This window comes from Pezoporus wallicus, unplaced genomic scaffold, assembly GCF_028554395.1.
Source record: "Pezoporus wallicus isolate ANWC-B61680 ecotype Strahan unplaced genomic scaffold, APGP_CSIRO_Pwel_v1 contig_3817, whole genome shotgun sequence".
Lineage (NCBI taxonomy): Eukaryota > Metazoa > Chordata > Aves > Psittaciformes > Psittacidae > Pezoporus > Pezoporus wallicus.
Genome location: NW_026635157.1, coordinates 4,969,855 through 4,993,677, shown reverse-complemented (window position 1 = coordinate 4,993,677; position 23,823 = coordinate 4,969,855). Strand labels below are relative to the sequence as shown.

The 23,823-nt window shown below is 41.6% G+C and overlaps 1 protein-coding gene across 5 annotated transcripts in view; it reads right to left on the bottom strand.

Annotated features, from left to right (window-relative positions):
• Positions 1-23,823, bottom strand: part of HIVEP2 (HIVEP zinc finger 2) — a 103,907-nt gene that overhangs the window by 58,866 nt on the left and 21,218 nt on the right. For 3 of the 5 annotated variants that reach the window (XM_057406955.1, XM_057406963.1, XM_057406929.1), the window contains exons 2-3: positions 17,187-17,248; positions 4,158-4,316 (exon numbers count right to left, since the gene is read on the bottom strand). The gene's annotated coding sequence lies outside the window, so the exon portion shown is untranslated. Of the gene's footprint in view, positions 1-4,157; positions 4,317-17,182; positions 17,249-23,823 lie in introns of those variants that run through there. The other 2 variants (XM_057406936.1, XM_057406945.1) reach the window with 2 other exon arrangements.

Below are 23,823 nucleotides of genomic sequence, written 5' to 3'. Positions count from 1 at the left end.
TGGCATATCCTGCCAATTACAAGTGCATCACCTCTGCCTCTGCAGCCTGAGTCTGCTCTCACTGGATTCAACGGGAAAGCTCCAGCAGACAAATTATGCAGCCTCAGCCACAGCTAAGCAAGTCATTTAAGCAAATGCTTAATTCTATCTCTCATCAGTAAAGCCAATTCAGCAAAGCAAAGCATATGCTCAAGTCAGAAGCGAATAGGGAACACGCATCTTTCTGAATATGGGTTTTTCACAGATTGAGGATATTGCACAAAACTTCCCTTGATTGCCTTTAGAGCTCATCATGCTGGAAGAAGATAGAATTCAGCTGTTAATAATACCGTCACTTACGCACATAAACTATTGGTACTTTTAACTCATCCACAGACTGGTTACACAAAGAAAAAAAAAAAAAAAAAAAAGGCATGGGATATATCCTTGGAGTGGACAGAGACATACACATACTACCCATGTATGTGTGTCTGTATGGACCACAGAAGTGGAAAGAGGTAACACAGAAAAGATGAGGTAAGAAGCTACAATAGGAAATCCCGTACATCCAAAACTTCTGATGAGTCTCTCTGAACCTTTTCACAGAGTTAATTGGGAGATTTCTTATCCCCTGGAAAGAGTGGAAAATAATGGGTATTTCAACTCCTCTGTTTCCATTTCCTTCCTGTGGGAATGAGGAAAGAGTAGGGATAATGAACACACTGCTTTATTAAGGAATGTTGCTCTTTCCTTGACGCACTGAAGTAACCGGGCAGCCTCTAAAGTCATCTGAAACTTTTTATTTTCCTTTAAATTTTCTTTAGTCTTTTACCAAGCAAGAGACAACTGCCAGGCAAGCATGAATCCCCAGAGCATTCCTTGACTGCAGACAAGTGGGAAAAGAAAAGCTCACTGCAAACAGCAGGGCTGTAACCAGTCACTGCGAATTACGCTCAGCAGCAGGTTGCACCACTCACCTACCTCTGCCTTTCTCCCAGGGTGAAGGAGCCTTATCTACCTTTGCATTTCATCTCAGAGATTAGGAATCAATTACAAACCCCACGGGGCTGCCCTAAATTATGCTCAGCTGCCTGAGGCTTCTTCCTCCCAAATGGGTCCCCCCAGGCTGAAGGCTGAGGGGGGGCACGTGGGGAGGAGAGCGCTGGGTGCCAGACTCTACCTGTTCTCCAACTCTTCCAGACTGCTGCGATGGCCAGAGTGGGGTCAACCCTCTGATTTGTTCTCTGTTTGAGATAACAATCTGTCTCTGCCCCAAAGGCACCACCGTGAGCTGTAAGAGTATAAATGTTTGCAGAAATTAAACAACTCCAGCAAAATACACATTATGCAAACATCTCCTCTCTTCCCCGATGACACATGGAGCACCAAGCACAAACAAAAACCAACCAAACAAAGCACAGAAGCTTTGTTGGGGAAAATAAAAATCATTTAGCAAAGAGCTTCTCTGATCTCCTTTCAGCCATTAGGACAGTAATAATGCTGAAATGGCTGGCCAGCCCTGAAAATTGGATAAACTGAGACACAGAAGAGACAATTGAAAGCAAGGAGACAGACAGCAAAAATAAGTGAGACAACAGATGGAAGCAGAAATGCAATGTCTAAACTGCAGCTGTAATTCTGCTAGTAACAAGCACGTTTAAGCACAGTTTGGTCTGCTTTCCTATTCTGGAAAGGGCAAGAATTTCCTTTCAAAAAAAACCTAATTTGCAATCCAAACTGCTGTGGGTTCGGCTCTCCCCAGACAGGTTTGTGGGACAGGGGAACTATTTCTCCCCGTATCTGGGAGTAAAACAACACTTCTAAGAAAGGGCAAAATTCTGAGACCCTCTGATGTCCTAGCTGTCCTAGTACTGTTGAGGCTGAAGAGGGGAGTCACATCACTAGAATCTATATCCACAAGTGTAAGAAAGCTGTGTTTTAGTTGCTGCTCACCAGGGTCAGTCACAGGAATTGTTCAGAGCTCTCCCATAGCAGCGCGGGCTCCTTAGCCTTTCTCCTTTACTAGCACGACTGCTACAACTAGGCAGGAAAAGGGTAGTTACTGTTCTAGCAACGCTTTTACAGAATAATTTGGCAATTTTCTAGCAGGGCTTTAGTATAACACACTAGTATGGGAAGGAAAGATTTCCACATTGGCCAAAGAAACAGTTGTGGCAAGACTACCTATTTTTAACACAGTTTATTCCTAGCCCTATTTCAGACACAGCCTTTTCTCTCCCATCTGTTGACACAGTTGTTTTGTTTCTTTAAAGACGCAGTTGTCTGCCTCTCGGGGAAAAAAAAACCAACCCAACACACCTTCAATTGTTGCAGAAAAAAAAACACGAAAACCATGACATGAAACCCAGTCAAATGGCAATCTGCTCGAAAGGTAATGCTGGCAAAGCTTTATGACTGAAACATAGAGCAATTCTTAGGATGCCTCTTAAAATTTATATCAGGTTTTGGCTTCTGTGGCATTTTAAGTGCGACTGTGTATTGTTAAAATTCGAATCTGGTATACTCAACAACTAAGATGGTTTATTGATCTAAGGAGTCTGACTGCAAACCTGCCATCGGAGTGACATACCGGTCTGCTCAGGGAGAATGCTGCACAAAAGCACAGAGCAAGATGCAAATGCTTTCTTTAATAAAGGAAGGAAAATGTAATGAGAGCAGCAAGGGGAAAAACCCAAAGCCTTAAGTCTGATAAAAAGTAAACTGGTATAACAGGACAAAACATTAAGCAATCCCTCTGACACTTGGGTTGCCAGGCTGTTTCCTCTGATTTTTGATGATCATTTTTTTCCTCATTGGACGGCTGGAGTTCATGGTTTTGATCTCCCAGGCAATCTGAAAACCTTATCTCCTCTCAAAGGCATTTCAGGCAGCTTGAGCGTTTGTAGGTGTAAGCAAATAAAACTGAAGCATGGCTGAGGTGGGACCGCTTTTGTAAACTAAAGCAACCTCAGTTCTTGTAGGACAGCCTATCTGCTGGGAAGGTTGCAGTATGAAAAGCTGATATATTAAAGGTCAAGACTCCAATACAGAGCAGACTCATCTGTATTGTGTTTTAATTTCTTTTTACATTGAGAGGTACCTAGGGACCCAAAGAGGTGACAGAAAGATAAATCATGCATGACAAACTGGAACAGAAGACAAGGCTATATCCAGAATACGATAGCTCTGCTGGTGCAGCTGTCCTAGCAAAATGTACTGACAGTGTGTTCCCAGCACAGCCTTCATTCATACCAGCAAAATCGTGCTATACGCTGGCACAGATTTTTCCTGAAGTGTCTCTTCCAGCAAGCAAAGCAACCAAAGCAAGCAAAAAGTGTCTCAGTAAAAGCAAAGGTTTGTCCTAAGTGTATCTACCATGAGAGCTTTTGCGTCAGTCTGGGATCAAGTCAAGGATCAAGCCTTTTTACGCCTTTGGCCAAGACAGGTATAACAGCAAAAAACCTGTAAAATAGGCATTTTCTCCCTTTGACTTGAGTGAGAAGTCCTTTGCACAGATTTCAGTACTGGCTTCTGCCACAAATGGGCATCTTAACCTTCTCATTCACTTCTGCAGAAATGCAGAGATAAAAAAATCACACTACATGTGCCCTGAGTGGACAGGTTACGGTATTTCCACAAGCAAAATAAGTCTTCAGCATGCCTGCCACTGACTCCAGCTGCTGCTCCACCACTGTTTTGGGGGAGGAAGCTCAGCCACCCACCCCTACCCACAGCAATGAGCCTCAGCCTGGGCTGGGTGCCTTTCCAAGGGCTGTGGGAAGGAGGAAGCAGGCAATGGGCCTGGTGCAGAAAGGTCCACGATGTACCGTGACATGGGAAAAATAATGCCAAACCAAGTGCCTGGGACTAGGTGGGCAGCTCTCAGAAAACAACCAAATTCACTAAGATGATGAAAACCACAGCTTATTTAAGATGCATTTTAAAAGGAATTTGTGGATGAGCTTTCAGGAGCTATGTGAAAAGATATTTTCCAGGTGTGCTATATGGTATGACGTACTGGTCACAATCACCTAAGTGATTTAAAATTTTAACACTGTTGTCTGTGATTTTCACAAGAGAACAGGTAGTGACTTTAACATGCCCTTGAGGAAATTAAGATCAGTGAGGGATCTGGCAGAATATTCATATATGGCTTTCAGCCTGTTAAAAGGGCTTACCTGCCTTTGGATTGGCAGCGTCTAGAGCTGTGGTACTTGGCCACCCAGTATTATCTAACTTCTTTACAAGGCATGTAGTACGTATTTCTAGAAGGCTGGACCTACTCCAGGTTTCCATGGACAGGAAGCTTGAAGGTTTGGGATTAAAACGGCAGGAGGCTGAAAAGAAAATTGAGGACCTGGAAATAACAACTGATAGTCCTGACGTAATCATCACCGAGAACACTGCAGCTCTGAAAAATGTAATCAACAGCCTGGAGAATAACCTCAGATAAAAGGATAGGTTTTGGAGGACAGTGGAAAGCTCCTGTGAGTACAGTTAAAAAACAGGTTCTGACAGACTTTTGCACATGCATTTCAACCAGTTCTCCACAGCATCATGTAGGGAAAACACACGATACAAAAACTTGTAGATATTCGCTCTACTCCAGCATGCCTCATTTAAAAGAAAACTGCTGCTGGATAAGCCATGTGACAGAAGCTCTCTTCTTCCTCTATCTGTGGAAGCTGAAGGTGCTCCTGCTGGCTGGAGGCTCGTGTTTCCTACCTCAGTCAATGTGACCCCACCACTGACCTTCAACCAAAGCCAACCCAGATGGCTTTACCCAGATTAAGAAACAGAGCACTTCCACAGCTCTTCCACAAGTAGAATGGCGGAGTAGTAATTTCTAGCTAGCAAGCAACGGTGACCCATCGGCAAAGTGTCATCTCCAACCTTGCAGCCCCTTGCAAAAGCAGCATCTGTCCAATACCTGAACTCTTGCAGTATAAATGGTTATTGAAAAGGCAAAATGGGAAGTTTAAGTTTCTGTAGCACTACAGTACTAGCTGAAGAAATAAGCTAACCAGCAACCCCACTGAACTTAAAGGCCTTAAGTAACAAATATCCATGATGCACTACTTGAAGTAAACTCGTTACTTTGGGGCAGATATACAGGTTTTATCCTAAATTTTCAGGACTTGTGAATGTTGCTGTGGGCCAAGTACCACCCTGATATCCTTTTGTGATGGTCAAGACAACCAACTCAGAATAAAATAGATTCCATTACAGTGTACTAAAGTGATCCCTCTCTAAATTACCTTTATTTACTATCCCCAGAAAGGTCACTAAAACCAATATATTTTTAAAGAATAAAGTTACTGACCTTTCAAACACAAATGGCAATGAAGGTGAGCAGAGCCTCCACTGAATTTATTCATGCCTGTGTCCAAAGTCAGGTGCCAGCTCACATGGATACCCTTATCACTAAATGACAGAAAGAGGACTTATGGCTGACTTAAAGAGACTGGCAGGGGTTAGCTAAACCTGGCTCCTGAGGGTGCTTCTTATTAAAGTGGAGTACGCTCAAGGCCTGGTTGCCCCAGGAACCAGACAAACACAAAAACTTGGTTCAAGCTGCCCATGCTTCCAGCTACATTCAGCCAGAGATTTACTACAGCTGCAAGAAAAAGACTAAGGACTGCAAGGTCCCAAGACTCGTCCCCTTAAAACCTCAAGGTTTGATTCTGGGTTAGGGCTTCTGCTCAAAAATTAATAAAACCAGGAAAATGGTGAGATGCCACACTGGCTGTAGAAAGTCCAACTGAGGGAAAGCTGCCCTAAGAAAGGAGCCAAAAAAGTGCATGGGACCTAAACCCACTTTCAGATAACACAGTCAACATGCTAGGCAGTGAAAATGTTTCTGCCAGGAAAACATAATGCCACTGCTAAGAAACGTAAGAAATCAAGTTAACGGCTTCTTGTGATGAATAAAAAGCACAGCAAACAACAGTGATCATTCAGAAAATCAGACACAATTAAAGACTAAGTGATAAGTTAGAGAAAAGAAAGGACAACAAAAGACTTCTACTGAATTCTGCATCTCCAAAGAGTCATTCAAATTCCCACTTGAGTGTTCCCAGAGATGAATACCACTGATTCGGATTCAGGAACTTACAACAGATATATTAAAATTCAGTCAATTATATTCCAAAGTGTTATCACATTGTTCCAGACCCTTTGTAATCATCAGAAACCACTTAAATGATAAAAGAGCAAGCACTCAAAGAAAACAAGCTATTTTTCTATCAGACTACTTTTCAGGAGACAAGCAGAATTAGGAGACTCCAGGAACAGGCTCCAGGTGGGCTCACTATACCTGATCTACCTTTAGGACATGGTAAAGCACTTCTCACCCCTTCTCTAAGGATTGCTTACTAATACACCAATCCTACAGTAGTTTCAAATGGGATTTAAAGAGCATAAGTAAACAGAGTCAGAATTATTTTTGCTGGGGCTACTCCTTTTCTTTCATTCTGACAAGTCAAAGAAATCCTTAACTTGAACTGCAGATCTACGTTTCAGCACCTACATTCCAGTGGTTTCTGTATCATTTCATTACGACCAGTCCTGGCAATAAGCAATAAAGTCCCCAGTGTGTTTGCAGATCATCACAGTAATATGATTAGAAAGCTTGATCCAAGTATCGTAAAAGACAATGGAACTTGGATTGAGCCCAAAGAGAAATGATTTTCCCTGCTATGGGAAAGTGACTATACATAGCTATGATTACAGCTATACATTATGCTTCTTCTGTTATTAAAAGTGAGTCTTTCCCCAAGCACTGATTTTAATTACTTAACAACAGGGTATACTTTTGAACAATACGGTGCCAAGAAAAAAATCATAACCTGAAATAGAGAAAACACATCTTCTGTGCCCTGGGAACAATTAAAAATTCTGCTGACTCTAGTAACTGCTGAGTAAGACTATCACACCATTACCTAAACGTATGCGCAGACGTACATACACACACAGGCCTACTGACCTGTAGGACCTCTAAACCCTTCCCTTGGAACTAGCACTCTAATGAACATCTGTAGGAGGAGAGATGTAGTTCATGTGGTCATGGGGACACCAGAGTGTATCTCACCTATTGTGTAATATTATTCTCTAAAATGTAATACATTTCCCATCTTTAAAATAGAGACATTTCTGTGGAAAAAAACAACTTTTATTCTAAGGAAGAAAAAATGTTTTAATCCTAGTTTAAGTAAGATATTTTCATTTTAACATAGATTTCAAGAGATTATTCATAAATGCACACTCTTGAGTTTATGTAATAATTATTTGGCATTTTACATCTGCTATAATATGCAAAACAATATTGGTAATATTTCTAGCTTACATGCTGTTCTTAGCACAGAGAACTTTTTTGTCATTGGGGCTGTAATAATTCACATACTAACTGGAAGAACAAGTCAATCTGACAAGTTTTGTACCTGTAAAGAACAAAATCACAGGAACATTTGGATTGGAAGGCACCTCTAAATGGGTCATCCTAGATCATCTTTAATAGACACTTATCTCGTCTAGCCATAACTGACACCACACCCTCCCATGGCAGTTTGCTCTACTGACCTAAATGTTGCATAGTAGTAACTCCTTCCCAATATTGAACGGTATAGCAAAGTATTCCCTGCTGCAGCTTAACCACAGTATTTTTGCCCCTTTGCTCTTTAATAAGATGTGAAAATACCTTTCCCTGTTCTTTCAAGCCCTTTTGCATATATGTGAAGCTAAAGCTCTCACTTTCTCCAGACTCAGTGTACCTAGATTTCTTGTCTCAAATCTCATTTATCTTGCCTTTGGGCTTTTCTATCTTCCTAAAGAGTCCTGTGAATTGAGGTTACCTTTTGGCTCTTTGATTCTGTGGGCTGAAGAGGATTTGACATATTTGCAGCAAGGCTAGTTAGGAATTTATTTTATGAGGCTCGAAGTTATAAATAGTCATCGTGCATCTCTCTTCCTTATAGTGGCATTTGTTCTTTCAATTTAACATTGGTATCCCAAGAAACACCTTGAGAAATCACACATACAAGATCAATATGCCCATTAATGAGATAACTGTAATTTAATACTGCTGTTCTTCAGGATATGCTCTGTAATTCCAGGGAGCTTCTACCTGAACTTGAACAAGGAGTGTTACCTCCTCATATAAATGTATGTCACCTCCATTAGGCATTGCTAGGAGCAAAGCCACACATCAGCTCCAAGATTACCTGAGCAATTACACAGAGCACCTGAAGGCTGCCGAGGCTACACGAAGTTCTAGTAGTAGGAACTTAAAAGCTGCTTCTGATAGGCTGGTTGGGATGCAGTCATGGCAAGGGCACCATATATTCTGATTACCCTTCACCTGATACATATCAATGACTGTGACACCTCTGTGCTCCCAACACAGAGGAGGTCCAGGAGCACAGGAGAAGCTGGTGGCCTGTTCATGCTTATAAAGTCTTCGGCTGAGCTGCCTGGAGTCACACACTAAGCGTGCAGGGCATGTTCTACCAAACACCCACCCATGCAAACTCTACCAGCGCCTAACGCAGACCCCTCTGAGTGATTTCTGAGCAACCCAGAAGGACAGACTTGGGTGGTCAAGTTCCCCATCCATGACAGAACAACTGCACCAGTTTCAATACCTGAGCACTCACAAATATTTACACAGTCGTGGATTTAAAGTACAATATTCACCTAGTGTATCATTGTACCATAACGCACATGCACTGACGTAGAATCTGAGACTTGAAATCAATTATTTGCCTGAAGTAGAATCTAGGACTTTAAATCAATTATTTGCCTGTAATATAAAACAAGTCAATTTCCCAATGAAAATACATGCCTAAAGAAAGTGGTAAATAAAGGGGTCTCACACATGAAGAGGAGATGTATTTTTCTCTTTTTTGACAAAAAAATTAGCAGTGAGTATCCAAACAGCTTGCTCCACAGTTGCTTCAAACAGCTGCAATATAGTACTCATCCAGCTTGTTTTCAGAATCAACACAAGGAAGGTTAGGGTTTTCTAGTTTTTCACTGTTTGAACAAAGAGAGGACACTGCTGCTGGGGCTGCCCCTGCCTATGGCCAGTTTGAGAAGCTGAAAACATGGCCAACAATAGCACGGCACAAGCAATTTTTACATTAAAGAGATAGCAGTAAAGTCCAATACAAACAGACAAGCATTACATTCTGCAATATGCAGCCCAGAAGACGGGCTTACTGACCATAAAATGATTGTATAACCCAACCAGTATTATGTCATCTGAGACCTTGGTGAGGCCACCACCTTTTTTATATATGCATGTATCATGTTATTTTTTCCCCCAGACAAATGTCAAGTTACATTCCTTATATAATGCTGCTGCAGTGCTAACCTGAAGCATAATGACTGTGCTCATTATAGGCTTATTATGAGTTCTGGGATGAAGAGCTGTCAATAATGTGATTTGCTCCATATAAGGTAAAACACTGTCTTTGTTGTAAAGGGGATCCCAATTATATCTTTTTGAAACAGTAATTACAGTAATAAACAGATTAAGCATGGTAACCACAGGTCTCCCTGCAGCAAGGCATGCAAGCCTGTGTCTCAGCAGGTGCACAGGACAAGGAGACAGGCTGCTGCAATCTGAAATGCTGGATCAGGCCTTAGCGTACAATCGCCTGCATCCTTGAACGAAAGAAGATGATACAGAACACTGCAGTGCTCATGGCCAAATAGATTACATGCTTGCTGTATAAATGAAAAACCTATACACAGTAATTTCTCTTGATTGCTCGCTCTAGCTTTTCTGTTGCTTTTGCTGTCAATTCAGTGCAGCCTATTAAAGGCTGTGAAAGAAATGGCCTTCAGCAGGGATTTATATTCCAATCACACAATCTCAGTTTCTTACAGAAAAAGAGCTATTGAACTGGTTCTCCAGTTTCCAGATAAGTCAGGTCCGATTTTCAAATGTTGCCCTTATGTTGCAATTACGTATTGCCAAATGAATTCCTATTTAGCATACTGCAAGATAAACTGATACTTGTGCAGTAAGGTTCCAAACATGACACATCAATTTGATAATGACAGTACAAGTAGGTAAGTCTCTAACACCTTCGGCCCATTCATACAGAAGGTTTTTTGGCCATCTTTTGTTTTTTTAAGACCTCTGTTCTAAAGGTGTTTTAAAAGGCCTCCCCTCTGGTGAACTAGGAGAGAGGCTTTTGTTGCTGCAAGTTCTTGTAGGAAAAAACCAAAGGTGTTCATTTCCCAGGATTTCAATTTAGCCCTTAGCATCAACATCTAACTGAGTTGCAAAGTATAACCTGAATTCTGTTCAAAACCCTTACTGGTCTTCATCCTGGTTTATTACAGCTGTTTGCTTACTGGCTGCATTTGCATCCCCCAAGCACCAAAAGGCCCTGCTTGCTACAGGCTGATGGATTAGTGCAAGACCAGAGACCTCCGAGATGCTCCTGGCAGCTGACTGTTTGCCTGCTGACTTGCCCTCTTCCCTAAAGCCCTTGGGCTACTGCAGTATAACCAGAGCTTGAAGCCTGGACTGCAGGATCAGACTCCTCTGCTATCAAAAAGAGATGTGTCAGTGTCTAACATCCACATGTAAACTCCACTGAGGCTGAGATGAAAACCCCAGAAACAAGACACAATGCAGGTAAGTCTATTTCAGTGTGTTATCACTGTTCTACATATTTTAAAATCTAAGAAAAAAGAAGAAATGCTAAATTTAAGGTTTCTGTTCCATCCTCATCACCTTTTTGTATTGAGGCAGTTCATCTGATGCAGCAAAATATAAACCAAACACAGTAAGACAGCTTTGTTTCACAAGCTCACTAGTATATATTTCCATTTCTTAGGCTCCAAACCACAACCTGCCACCTTGCAGAGCCTCCTCCTGACCCTGCTCCCTGCAGAGGCAGCTAGCAGCTCACACTCTCCACCTTCAGCCAAGAGACTAGGGGTGGGAAAAAGGTTGGAAAGAAAGAGCAAACGTTAGGACCACGGTGTGTCCCTACCCATCCCCACCACCCTTCCACTGCCGATCAGAGCCTACTCTTTTAGGCACAGCGCCCCCTTCCACTGCCCCCCAAGCCCTTTTTCTAGGACCAGCATAGGCTCTGCTCCCCGCCTGAGACCCTGAGGAGTGATGACCAAGAGTCTGTTTCTATACAGTCCACCTCAAACCATAACTAAATGGATCTTCCAATTCTACTCGTGTATTTACAGACCCATGCATGGAGACATTCTTATTCTTTCAAAAACATTACAGGAAAATGTTCCAAGTGATTGTCATTAAAAAACCTTCATCATAATTTCATTAAAAATTAACAAAAAGAAAGTATTAGTACTGTCCTGGCAACTAGGGGCTGGGGTGTGTCACATTATTAAATTGAGAAGGGCAGCAATGGAAAGTCTTTTTAGATTGCTGTTTCCATTCTTTCTTCTTTTGCTTGGTTCAAAAGTCCTGCATAATTAATACTGTAGTACTTAATAAATGCTTACAAACCTACTAGCTCTCTGCTCTTTCCGTTTAATTAGGTGATTGACTTCAGGCATACTATAAATTATAATGACAATTTAATTACTTTTTTAATGTGCACACTTAAAAGATTTATAAACAGGAATAGAGTAGTACAGTGCACTGAAAACTAGAAATACTGTGAACTGGACAACAGCACAAAGTAATCCCATCTAAAGTATCTCTGCAGTGTCTGAGCACCTGCAATGACTGGGACATAAGGGTATTTACAGTGTCTGGTACAACTACAGAGAATTGTGTACTTCTATCCAAATGCTCCTTATTAGCACTTGCATATCTCACTGGGCTTCACAACAGAGACCTAAAGAGGTTCTGAGGAGAAGTCAGATTTCAGCATCTCTTAGGTAAAGTGCTCACAAGAAGTGCAAGACCATTTCCCTTCTTTTAAACAGATTGTAAAACTGCCTCATTGCATCATAACACCGCCACTGTTAAAATCTGCAGGGGGCTGAAACCTCCCATGGTATTCCAGCTGGCACAGGCAAGTCATCAAAGACCATGGATTTCATCATTTCGTAAGCAGACCCTTCCTAGTTAGGAGACAGAAATGACTGTCTAAGAGTATTTCATGCCATCAGCACCACACACTGCAACAAGCGAAGTTAGCTCTTCTCATATTTTTGTTAAGGCATCTAGGACTTATTCCTCTGTCACTTACAGGAATGTAAATTATAACTAAATTCACAAAGCTAAGATAATAGCATATGTAATAAATCAAGTAAGAATCAGGCCCTGGTTTTCACTTAAAACCAGTGCTCAGGGAAGTACAATTGATAAATTAAATAATCTATTTAAATTTAAAGAGTTGAAGATACTAAGAGGAGACTTAACCTACCTCCATGCCCAGACATTTCCAAACCATAGTTGGTTATTAAAAACAAAGAAACCACACTATTTTCTACAAGTTACCTGTCACCAACTTAGACAGACGACAGCAGTTGTTTTAAATCACACTGCATGCTATATTGGTGAAACTTTCTCTTGTAAAGAAGTCATTAAAATTTGGGCTAGAGGAGACGCTTTCCCATCTGGGAGCTGAATCTGGTTTGGTGTGACTATTCCTGTCTGTTAATTTTGCAGTATAAAGTATAACTGTACATTCTTAGCATACTTACTGGGGATGCTGGCATCTCTGTAACCACAACTGCTTTCAGAAAGGGGAGAAATAAAAAGAGTGGGCAATTCACAGTGCACTAGAAAAACGAAGGGCAATTCAGTGTTTTAAGTATCATCTATCAAGTGTTGAATACTCAAAAGGGAAATAAATCTAAATATACTGCCAAGGCACAGTGCTGTGGTAACTGTCTCTGATTTTCCTTTTTAACACAGGTGAAAAAAATCCCAGATGCTCGTCTCATTCACAGATGAATGAATCAAACCTTCTGCTTCCTCATGCTTGTGTCCACCTCGGACAGCACAGAGCTGGGCCAGAAAAGGTATAGGTAAAAGGGAAAACACCAGGACACTGAGCAGCACTGTGAATCATAGGGAGCTGCTTTGTCTGCAGCTTCCGTTCTCAGAGGAGCTGTGCAGGGCTGAAACAATGGCTGTCCTATGGAGCTGCGTCTCATCTACCTCATCTACAGCCGGTGATGGATGATGGGTCAAGAGGGCAGCAGACTTTGGGTGCACAACCCTTAAATACTTTATCAACGATGGCAAAAGGCCATGTACTACAATAACACAGCAAATACTTCCTTTTGCTGTAGAGCAGACAAATTCCTTCCTCTCTGCTGGCTAAATCTGAAGCTTTTGGTTCATGGCTCAGAGTGTGTGCAACTTCTATATTCGCAGAACATATATGTAAAAAAGCTGCAGTTTTATTCCTGAGACTGTTCAATTGTAAACATTCTCACAGAAATGAAAAGTCAGCCTATCTGTGCTGAAATCCTATGCAGTCATAAATATGCAATTATAGGGATTTATGGGGTTTATAGACAATAAAAGAAGGAACATTTCACCATTTTGAAAAATGAAACTGCATACTAAGAATTGGTAAAAGTTGTAAAAGTGTGTAACTCATCCCAACTTTTCACACTGAAAGAATTTCCTGAAAGAAAACCATTTCAACTTGATAGAAGTGAAAAGTGCCATAAAAAAAAAAACGGGAATCTTGTCCCTGGTTTAAATGAAGTTTAATAAAAGTAATAGGTCCTGTGATACAGCAAGCTACGTTAATACTAACAGCTTAACAGTACTGTTGTGCTACCCAGCAAATTATCATTTAACAAGACACGTCTTGCTAGATGATGAGTTGAAATGCCTTCATGCCATCGAAGTATCTTTATACAAAATAAAACTGAAGTAACATTTAAAATGTTCTGAAGTAAGACATCTTACTTTATAACAGTTGCCAAAGGTTTGTCCCAGTTTAGAGCAGAGGTAAAGTATTTCGGAACCTTCTGCCATTTAAATGTTCTTCCAACCAGTTTGGTCTTCTATTCCTCCTTAGCTGTTGCTCTCTCTGTTTAGCTCCTTAGGTATCTTTAAAACTCGACCTAACTGCTCTGAATTTCACAACAGATCTTAATGCTCCAGCATTAAGCAGAAAGCTGTGGCCTCATGTTTGGTTTCTCATAGCAGCCTTCTACTATATGAAGGGGGCCTACAAGGATGCTGGAGAGGGACAACTCTTCAGGGACTGTAGTGATAGGACAAGAGGCAACGGGTTCAAACTTCAACAGAGGAGATTTAGGCTAGATATAAGGAAGAAATTGTTTACTGTGAGAGTGGTAAGACACTGGCACAGGCTGCCCAAGAAAGCTGTGAATGCTACATCCCTGACAATGTTCAAGGGCAGGGTGGACAGGACCTTGATCAACCTGGTCTAGTGGAAGGTGCCCTTGCCCATGGGAGGGGGGTTAGAACTAGATGATCTTAAGGTCCTTTCCAACTCTAACTGTTCTATGATTCTATGATTCCCAAGCCACGGCAGAAAGGAATCAAAGGGTTCCCCAAAGAAACCTCCAAATCATCTGTTACCATTTCAGCTCCCTTACCAGCTGACTAGAGCATCAGCAACAGAAGATAACCACACAGCTGCCCACCCACGTGGCCCCAGAAGCAGAGGTGATGGTGTAATAATGGAATCACTGATTTATGGCAACAACCTAATACTGGCTCATTAACTTTCCCATTTTGGAGACTCTGAGAAATCTGTTCCCAACAAAGCGCTGAAGTGACTGGGGTGGGTTTTCCAGCAGTGCAGAGCAGGGAGTGAGGCAGCAAACCTGTGCCGTCCCACCACGCACCTTGCAGTGACATGGGAAACCTGCACCTTCCTCTGGGTGCATTAAGGCAGAAGAAATGTGCGATTTCCTCCCAAAGATCTTACCATATCTTACTCTACAGCAATGGATGCGCATAATTTTAATCAAATGATGTATTACCAATCTCACCATAGGCTTTGAACTTAAATGCTTCAGAACTGAGCAAAACAAATGGTGTTCTTGTTCAGAAAATGGAAGGTGTTGGGGTGAAGGTATCTCAACTTTCTAACACCCCAATTAAAAGTAGGCCTGTCGTGTCTAATCCAACGAAGTCTGAATTTCAGATTAATCACAGAATCTTTTAGGTTGGAAAAGACCCTTAAGGTTGTAAAGTCCAATCATTAACCCAGCACTTCAAAATCCATGCCCCTAAGTGCCATATCTACACTTCTTTCAAATACCGCCGGGGTGGTGACTCAACCACTTTCCTGCGCAGACTGTTCCAGTGCTTGACATTAAAAAAATCAAAGTAAGTTATTTTAATGAATAGCTACAATGTGTACTGAAAAGCTGCTAAAGCAACAAAAAACTTTTGCACAGGCTCTGTCAGCCAGAAAGTAAATCTGCACATAGGTGCAATCGGCACTCACCCTCTGAGTATTTTCATTCCTTTTTCAGAGTGTGAAGTTAAGATTGACACCAAAATGCATTGTATTGTTAATGTGTTTTCCACGTGAAAGGACAGGCACTTGAGAGCCACAGCGATGTCCCACAGAAAAACATTTGGAATATAACTTTTCTGGTACACCCACCTGGGCCAGCATTCTGCTCCCTTTTATTCATCCAGGTAAGGGGAAGCTGACAGCCGGGGGAGGGAAGAGATTGGGAGCCATATGGAGCTAGAGTCAATTTTCAGTATGTATTTGTGAATAGACACAAAAGAGATAAATGCTGGCATGCATAAATTCATATTTTATCAATATCTATTCTGGTACTTACTGTCAGAGTAATTTATTCAAAAAAGGCTTTTAAAGGCAAACACCAGTTTAAAGAAAAGCCCAAATCCTTAAAGAGACACCTTCCAACCCTGACTTATTCCTTGCCACAAGTCCACGATCCTGACGTCATGAAGCAGGAGGCAGAAGCTCACTCACAGAGTTTACCTCCCAAACCTAAAAGGGAAACTGGTGCAAATAACCAAGAACCCAGGAGTGAGTTTTTCCAGGTCACTGACAAAACAAGTGCCCCAGAAGCAGGAGTGGGCCACCAGCCCAGTGCACAGAAGCTCTGAGGGTCCACGTCCGAGTTGCTCATGCAGAGGGCAAGTGCAGCTGACAATATCTCATAATGACAAAAGCTATCAAAATGAGAAGGATTCACTAGTTTTGCTGCCTGTAGTCACTGCACCTATGAATGTTCAGTTTCACTTCTCAGACTTATTCAAATTATCCAGCCCTTATGGGTCTGCGAACCTGAGGGGCAAGTCTTAGTGTGGAAGGGATTTATTAAAGACTTTTGGTGCATCTGACCATGACAAAATGCTAAAATAAATAAGTAATAGAATCACAGAATCATAGAATGGTTTGGGTTGAAAAGGACCTTAAGATCATCTAGTTTTAACCCCCCTACCATGAGGGGAACATCTTCCACTAGACCAGGTTGCTCAGAGCAACATGAACATTGCCAGGGATGAAGCTTTTACCACTCCTTTGGGCAACCTGCTCCAGTGCTTCACCACCATCATCACCTTTACTTCATCACAGTAAAGAACTTCTTCCTTATATCTGACCTGAACTTCCCCTGTTTAAGTTTTAACCCGTTACCCCTTGTCCTGTCACTACAGTCCCTAATGAAGAGTCCCGCCCCGGCATCCCTGTAGCCCCCCTTCAGATACTGGAAGGCTGCTATGAGGTCTCCACGCAGCCTTCTCTTCTCCAGGCTGAACAGCCCCAACTTTCTCAGCCTGTCTTCATATGGGAGGTGCTCCAGTCCCCTGATCATCCTCATGGCCCTTCTCTGGTCCTTCTTATGTTGAGAACACTAGAACTGCACACAGTACTCCAAGCGGGGTCTCACAAGAAACACACCGAACATTTCTGCACCCCAGATTATGTTTGGCCTGGATCCAGCAGACACGTTGGAGTTCCACTGACTGTCTTTCATGGATTTTTATCTCTTCCTACAATGCAACAAGAGCAGGACAGTGGAGGAAAAGTATCTGAGATTTACTTATTCCATTAGTCGGAAACTGAAAATTAAAAGAGCCACTTCAAATGCTAACAGAATGCAAAAACTCATCACTTCCTTCCTGAGGAGGGCGTTTGTACATATTGATCAGAACACGTGCTGTGGCAGAAAACTTCTGGACTCTATTCATGGCTCTAAGTAGCTCTGAATCTGGACATGGGGCAAATGGTTTCAATTTTCTATGCTTTTTCAAAATAGTAATAAAAACACATACCCACCTCACAGAACAGAGGCTTCATCAAAGTTTCTACCTCCCTCTCAGCTTCTTAAGTAGACAGTCCTGCAAAAGTGCAGAGTACCATGATTTAGATTTTATTTCCTTAAAAAAAAAAAAAAAAAAAATTCGATTTCTTGGGGTTTTTTTTTGTCACGTAGGAACAATTGTGGATGCAAAGTCAGCATCTTTACCTGAAGGCTGGCCTCAGGCTCGGGCCTCACATCATGTTCCTACATCTTACACAATACATACATTGAGTCTACGAACAAACAGGTCAGTAGGACACAAGCCAAGCAATGCACATCTAAATATGAATGCAGAACAAACAAAAAAAAAGTGGGTATTTTTAAGATCAAAACTTTCTTAACAATCTCATCTCTTTCCGGTCACACAGTCTGGGTGCAACATGTAAGAAACAGCTTCCTGAGACACTGCGGTGTTTTCTGAATCACTGCCATTACCCAAGAAAACCCCAGGAAGTGGTTTGGATGAGAAGCTGGACCTGGCTTGCATAGGTATCAGCTGATGTCAGAGTACAGACAGCACAAAGCCCTAACAATACAGACACTGTGAAACCAGGAATAACCTTCTCTTATCTCCTGCAGTTTGGGAAATCATTTCTAACCCGGTGACTACACAGCTTAGGAACAAGTCAAACAGTTAATTATTCACTGTGTGCTTCATAATTAATCTCAGTTTCAGGCCAAATTTTTGCATGCCCATAATAACATGAAGATCTTCAGCGAGGGAAACAACAGCATGAGCTTTTGGACCTCCTTCTGCACAGCAATTCATTTTTCCATAAACAGTTACTATTAAGCAAGGACAAAGCAACAAACCAGACAGCCATCTGTGTAAACCAATTTAAAAGAATGGTGACCTCACAAGATTTTTCAAACTAACACTCTCCGTTTAACTTCTGCCACCCCATCCTGCCCCAGCAGACACTGGGTTCGCGCAGGTCCTTGGGCGAGCGCAGTGCTTCCTCTTTAGGGAAAGCTGGTACTTTAAAGCCGCAGCAATTTCAAACCTGTGAAAAGAGCATGTCAGTGAAAATACCTCAGCATATATGGAAGCAGGCCAACCTACACGGCAACCCACGCACCCCAGAGCGTGTTGCCGCAAAGGTCTGTGCTACATTTGCCAGCTGAGCTTCCTAGAGGTATGAGGTCAAGTGAGCACAAAGGTTCAGGCCACCGACGATAACATAAGCTCTGCTGAAGTGTGCTCTTTCTTATGACCCGGAACAAAGCCAGCAAAAGCACAGATGGCAACCACATCATAAAGGAAGACAAACCTGACAGCCTCAGAGCAAAACTCACAAATCCACATATAGCACACCTATCCTGTACATACACGAGATGGCCACAGCATCTACAGAGCCTTCTGCCTCTTTAGACTTGAGTCTAACAAAGCTTCAGGTAAAACATGCAAAACAAAATACCAAGTAGAACACCTACAAACAGGTGCGCGTAATAAACACCCAAGGCCATCTCCTGCACCAAGTCACTCGCAGAACTTCCCTTTAATCCATGTACTGAAGTCAGACAGAACCACATAAGAACTGAGAGCAGGGTGTACTGGTGATACCAGGTCTTGCTAGTACAACGGAAGGAAGTATACAAACTCATTTACAAAGGCTCGTGGATTAAAAACACTTGAGTATCAAAAAAGGTAATTGAAAGAAATATTTCTTCCCTTCCCATTTCCAAGCATCAGAACAACATAACAGCATATTAACTTTATTTTAGTGGCAGAAGGAAGTGTTCACTTCTCCATTAGATAAAGATGATGACTCTAAACCATATAGTGCAGACAGGATAAAAATTACATCCTGGAACATCAAGGCTTGTCACACCGACTTTTTTTTTTTTTTCCTCTTTAGCCTGCATTTTCAAAGTCATTATTTTACTTTTCCCCTTCTGCAATGCCTGATATTTGTGTGCCTGATAGTTGTTTTTGCTTTAAAATAATGGCTATGAGGCAAAAGTAACTTGCCCTTCTGACCCAGCACATAACTGTACAACTGTTTGTCCAGTAATAACCCATCGTACACATAAAGTGACATTTCTCTAATTGGCATTTGCTGATCACAAGGGCACCCTCTGCAAACATAGTGGCTTTTTTACTGGCAACCTCTTTAATTATCTCACTCTTCCTAACATAAAATCTCCTTTCTATCATTAGAGAAGAACAAACCGCTCCTCACCACAACCACAGTAATACTATATATTTCATATTACGTATGAGTGAATACTATTAAAGATCAGCCTTACAAGACAGAGTAGTATTAACAACTGTCCTGAGAATTTGTTACAGAAAAGGGAACTACTCTGACCTTTAAGTTCACGTTTCAGTAGTGCCTTTTTGATACACTTCAGAACAAAAGTTCAAGCTGCATCTCACTTCAGTTTGTGACATCTTGTTGCATGTAAAAGTGAGGGCAGAAATTCCAAGAGAAGCCCAGCTGGTCCTGCTTATCCTTGCCTTCAGCTTTGCCGTGTCAACTGATGCTGGCATATGCAGTGTATTTCTCTGCTTTCTTTCTTTTTGTCTTTCTTGGTCAATGCTTCAAATTCCTACCCAGCCACCTCCAAAAGCTCTCCTGTTGGCTGCCATGTTATGTAAAAACTCATAACTGGCTCAGAAAACATTTAAATCTGCACTGTCTTGGCACACAGCTAATCCTCGAAGCAAACGCTGCTTACACAGTGGAGTGCTCACATTTCCTAGCCTGCTGTGGAGATGTCGTGCCTCATCTCGTGAGGCTGGAAAGAATGCACAACGCTTTGTGTCATACCTCTGATTTTCTGTTTCTGCCATATAAGCATCATGTTATCAGTTTTTATAGGGAGGGAAAATGGGAAAGGGAATTCCTGGAAGAGATTACAATTGTCAAACAAGCTTTTGGTATCTTTTAAACAACTGAAGCATTAATTTTTTGGCGGCGCTGTCAAAAGTCTATGAGGTCTTCCTGGCTGCAGTGGAAGAAATAGCACATTTAGTTCAACTACAAGCTGTACTTCTTAAAAAATCCGTATGAAAACAGACCCATTATTCATTTTTCTTTTAATATGTGGTTTTGTCCTGCAGTTTCAATAATATTTTTTGTAAGCCTTTGCATTCTCAAGAAAGAACTGCAACTTAGAGCTAATGCTTTAATAAACTCTTGTTTATATTATAGTCAAACCAGAATAAACAAAATAAAGCTACAAATGACATTTTTATAGGAAGCCAAGAAAAAGATTCATGTGTCTGAATATTTTAGTTACAGTATGGTAGGCATGACTATTATTTCCTGTGAAGCCAAACTGTAGCTTTAATGAGCTGGCTTCTCTGGCTACTCTGATATGACTCAGGCCTCTGAAGAGTACCTGGATATAAATACCATACAATTTTAATGCAAAACTCTCATCAAGTATTCTGGGGATTTTACAATGGGGTAAGGGCAAGATATAGCCATGAAAAATATGTTTAGTGTCTTCAAAATACCACCATGTTGGATTTCTGCAAAATGCCTCCCTTTACGGTAAACTGCGCCAAAAAATTTCAGGGAGATTTCAGGCAAAAAAATGACCTTTTTAAAAAGTGATCACAGAATCCCAGAAATTAGATTTAAAAGGAAATGGCCAAAGTCTATTAGATCATCTCATACCCAAATAAGAAAAATCTATGTAGTGTATTCTACAGTGTTTTTCCCAGGTCACTCTTGAGTCACTCAAACTCAGCAGCTCTTCTGGTTTTCCATCAGGAGAACAGACCTTCACTGGAGCAAGGCTTTTTCTTCCTGGCAGTTAACCTCATACTCCTTTTTCTCATTTGCACTATTTTACTCATTTACACCTCTTTGAGACTGCTATTCCCTTCTCGGTGATCTTGGCTTTGATGCTTTCAACACTGTGATATCTAATTTGATAGCAAACAAGGTAGAAAATGCTAAACTAAAAAGAGCAACTGACCTTCTGACTTGCAACCTCGCTTCCTCTGTAACCAGCAGCAGCTTTGTGGTGGAATGAGACCTGAGCTCCTGGTAAAGAGTCAAAGGGTGAAAAATCACCACCATTCACATTTAAAGACATGCTATATTTCATCAGCACATAGCCCTGAGCCTTATGGAGGATGGAGATGTACTAGCAAAGCAATCTCAAAGGTTCCTCTTCTCTTTATTAAATGTGACGCTCAATGATTCGGTTACACTAAGAAAATTTGGTTACTATTACCTCTCCCTGCCAATTAGGGAAAGGGGGTTTAAAGAGTTTTGTGTCTCCTAGTTGTCATAACCTCATTTCTTTCTCATTCCCAAATTACAGACTTTCAGATTAGGATTCCTGCTGGCCATTTTATACGTAAATGCAATTCCCTGGAGTAGGAGGGAAGGAGTTTCACACTGCAGATTGACATGCTAGCTCTCACGCAAGGGACAGCAGATGTCAGAACCTCACAGAATGACTTTATATCTCCTCTGTCCCCAAATAAAGACGGTCATAGGCAGCATGCAAAGCAATCCCCAAAAGTACATTCACTTCACTGCCTACAAGTATAAAAAAGTGTACAAGAAGGAAAGCGGCAGAGTCCATCCTTGAGAATGATGGAATAAGTTTGTGAAATCAAAATGACTACCTGGTAAGACATCAAATTTTTCAACTTAGTTGTTATTATTTCTAACCAGCAGGGTAGCAACTGGCAATTGTGCTTGAGAAAAAGAAAGGCTGGATGAGCTCCTGAAAAACTCCTCAATGCTAAAGGCCTGCCTGAAGAGGGACAAAGTCACAACATGAAACTCCAGATGCCTGGCAAACTCATCAATCTTGAGTTGGTGCCTTGTACTGCACTCATGTTATTAGCTATTGCACTATCATGTAAATCCTTCATGACAGTGATATTTTTAAAGTACCGCTGTACTGTCAGGTGTCCTGACATTATCGAGGCTCCCGGGGATACCAGCCTGTGGCATTTCTTTCTCACCTCCTTTACGCAAAGTTTCCAAGTCAACCTGAACACCCCGTGAAGGGCCAGAATCTGACTCCGGAAAGTTTTAACCTCAGTTGGAAGTGACCTTCTTCCCTCACTGTCTCTTTGGGGTACAAGGCCTCTTTCATGGAATCCTTACCCAGGATAACCCTGTCCTTTACCCTCTCCTATCTCAGGATTCACGTACAGCTTTGCATCTGAAAATAGGAGGCTGGTAGGGAGCGCTCGTGGCTGTGAGCAGATGGACAGAGAGTCTGCACTGAGTCACTGGCAGCACACCACTTGTTGAGCTGTTTGAGGTCCTGCAGGAAAAATGCTCACTTTGTGGCACTGAAGAGAAAAACTGCCAAGAGCAAAAATCCCTACAGGAATTACCTCACTGTGTATACACTGGAAACAAAACAGGAGACAAAGAAAAGACTTTGCCACAGTGCACAGGAGTTGGTGCCAGTCTACTGACATAAAGAAGGTTCCTTCGTATCTGCTAAAGTATAGCGGCTCCACCTGCAATATATGCTTTCTCTCTTCTTCCCCATGTGCAAACAAATGGGTGGATTCCTTTCAAACTAGCCCCATGCCAGGGTAACATTTACAAATCTATTAACTTACTGACAGCCTGGTCCTGGACCCCCAACAGTCTCATGAAAGTCACCGACTGTTTACAGGAACGGCTGAGCTGATGAGCAAAGGTTTCAGGACCAAGGTCATCAGGCCCAGAGTGTGCAGGATGAGCTGAAGTGTTATCTGACCCCATTCATTCATGTTATTGCACACATTAGCATCAAAAGGGTAGAAGGCTCTTCATTTATCTTATCAATTAGATTTAAAAAAATTAAATACAACAAAATTGAAATACCAGTATCTTTTTTTTCACTTTTCCAACTTTTTTCATGCTGTATTTTCCTTCTACTATTTCACAATCATATAGCCATAAAATCATTCAAGTCGGAAAAGACCTTAAAGATCATTGCGTCCAACTGTTAACCTAACACTGCCAAGCGCACCAGTAAACCAGACCCCTAAATGCCATTTCAGTGCATTGCTTTTCTTCCTCTTTGCTTTTGATTCCTCCACTCACTACAAACATCAACAACATTTATGAGTAACTCCTTATTCTTCCCTGCAGCAAAATAATGTCTAAATGAGGCAATGGCTAACCCGTATTTCCTTCACAATACCTGGACAAACAAAACCCAAAACAAACCAATTAAACTATCCAAGCCATTCCTCACTCAGTCTGACCAAAATTGGAGTTTCCCAGTATCTAGGAACTGGCACAATAATTTCAATGGGATTTTATGGAAACACAAAGATCACCTTCAGGGGTCTACTATTTAGGACTATAATACGATGATTTTGAACTAACACAATGAAAAGATACCATATGGCCTGAAGTACTGAAATCACTCCTTTGCCTCACATTTCAGAATACTTTTACAACTTTTATACAGTTCCTGGTAGCAATATATCTCTAGTTGTGTTAAAGATTTGTTAATGGCTGAGCAGCACTGGCTGCTCCATACAGTCACTCTTCAAACAAAATGGTGCTCTCAGAAGGGATGTCCATGAGCAGGGTGAGCTACGCATTACCTTTGCTGCTCTTCCCATCCCAGGCCACCTCGTTCTTTTCAAGAGAATTCAAGCACTGAGAGTACTTCGACAAAATG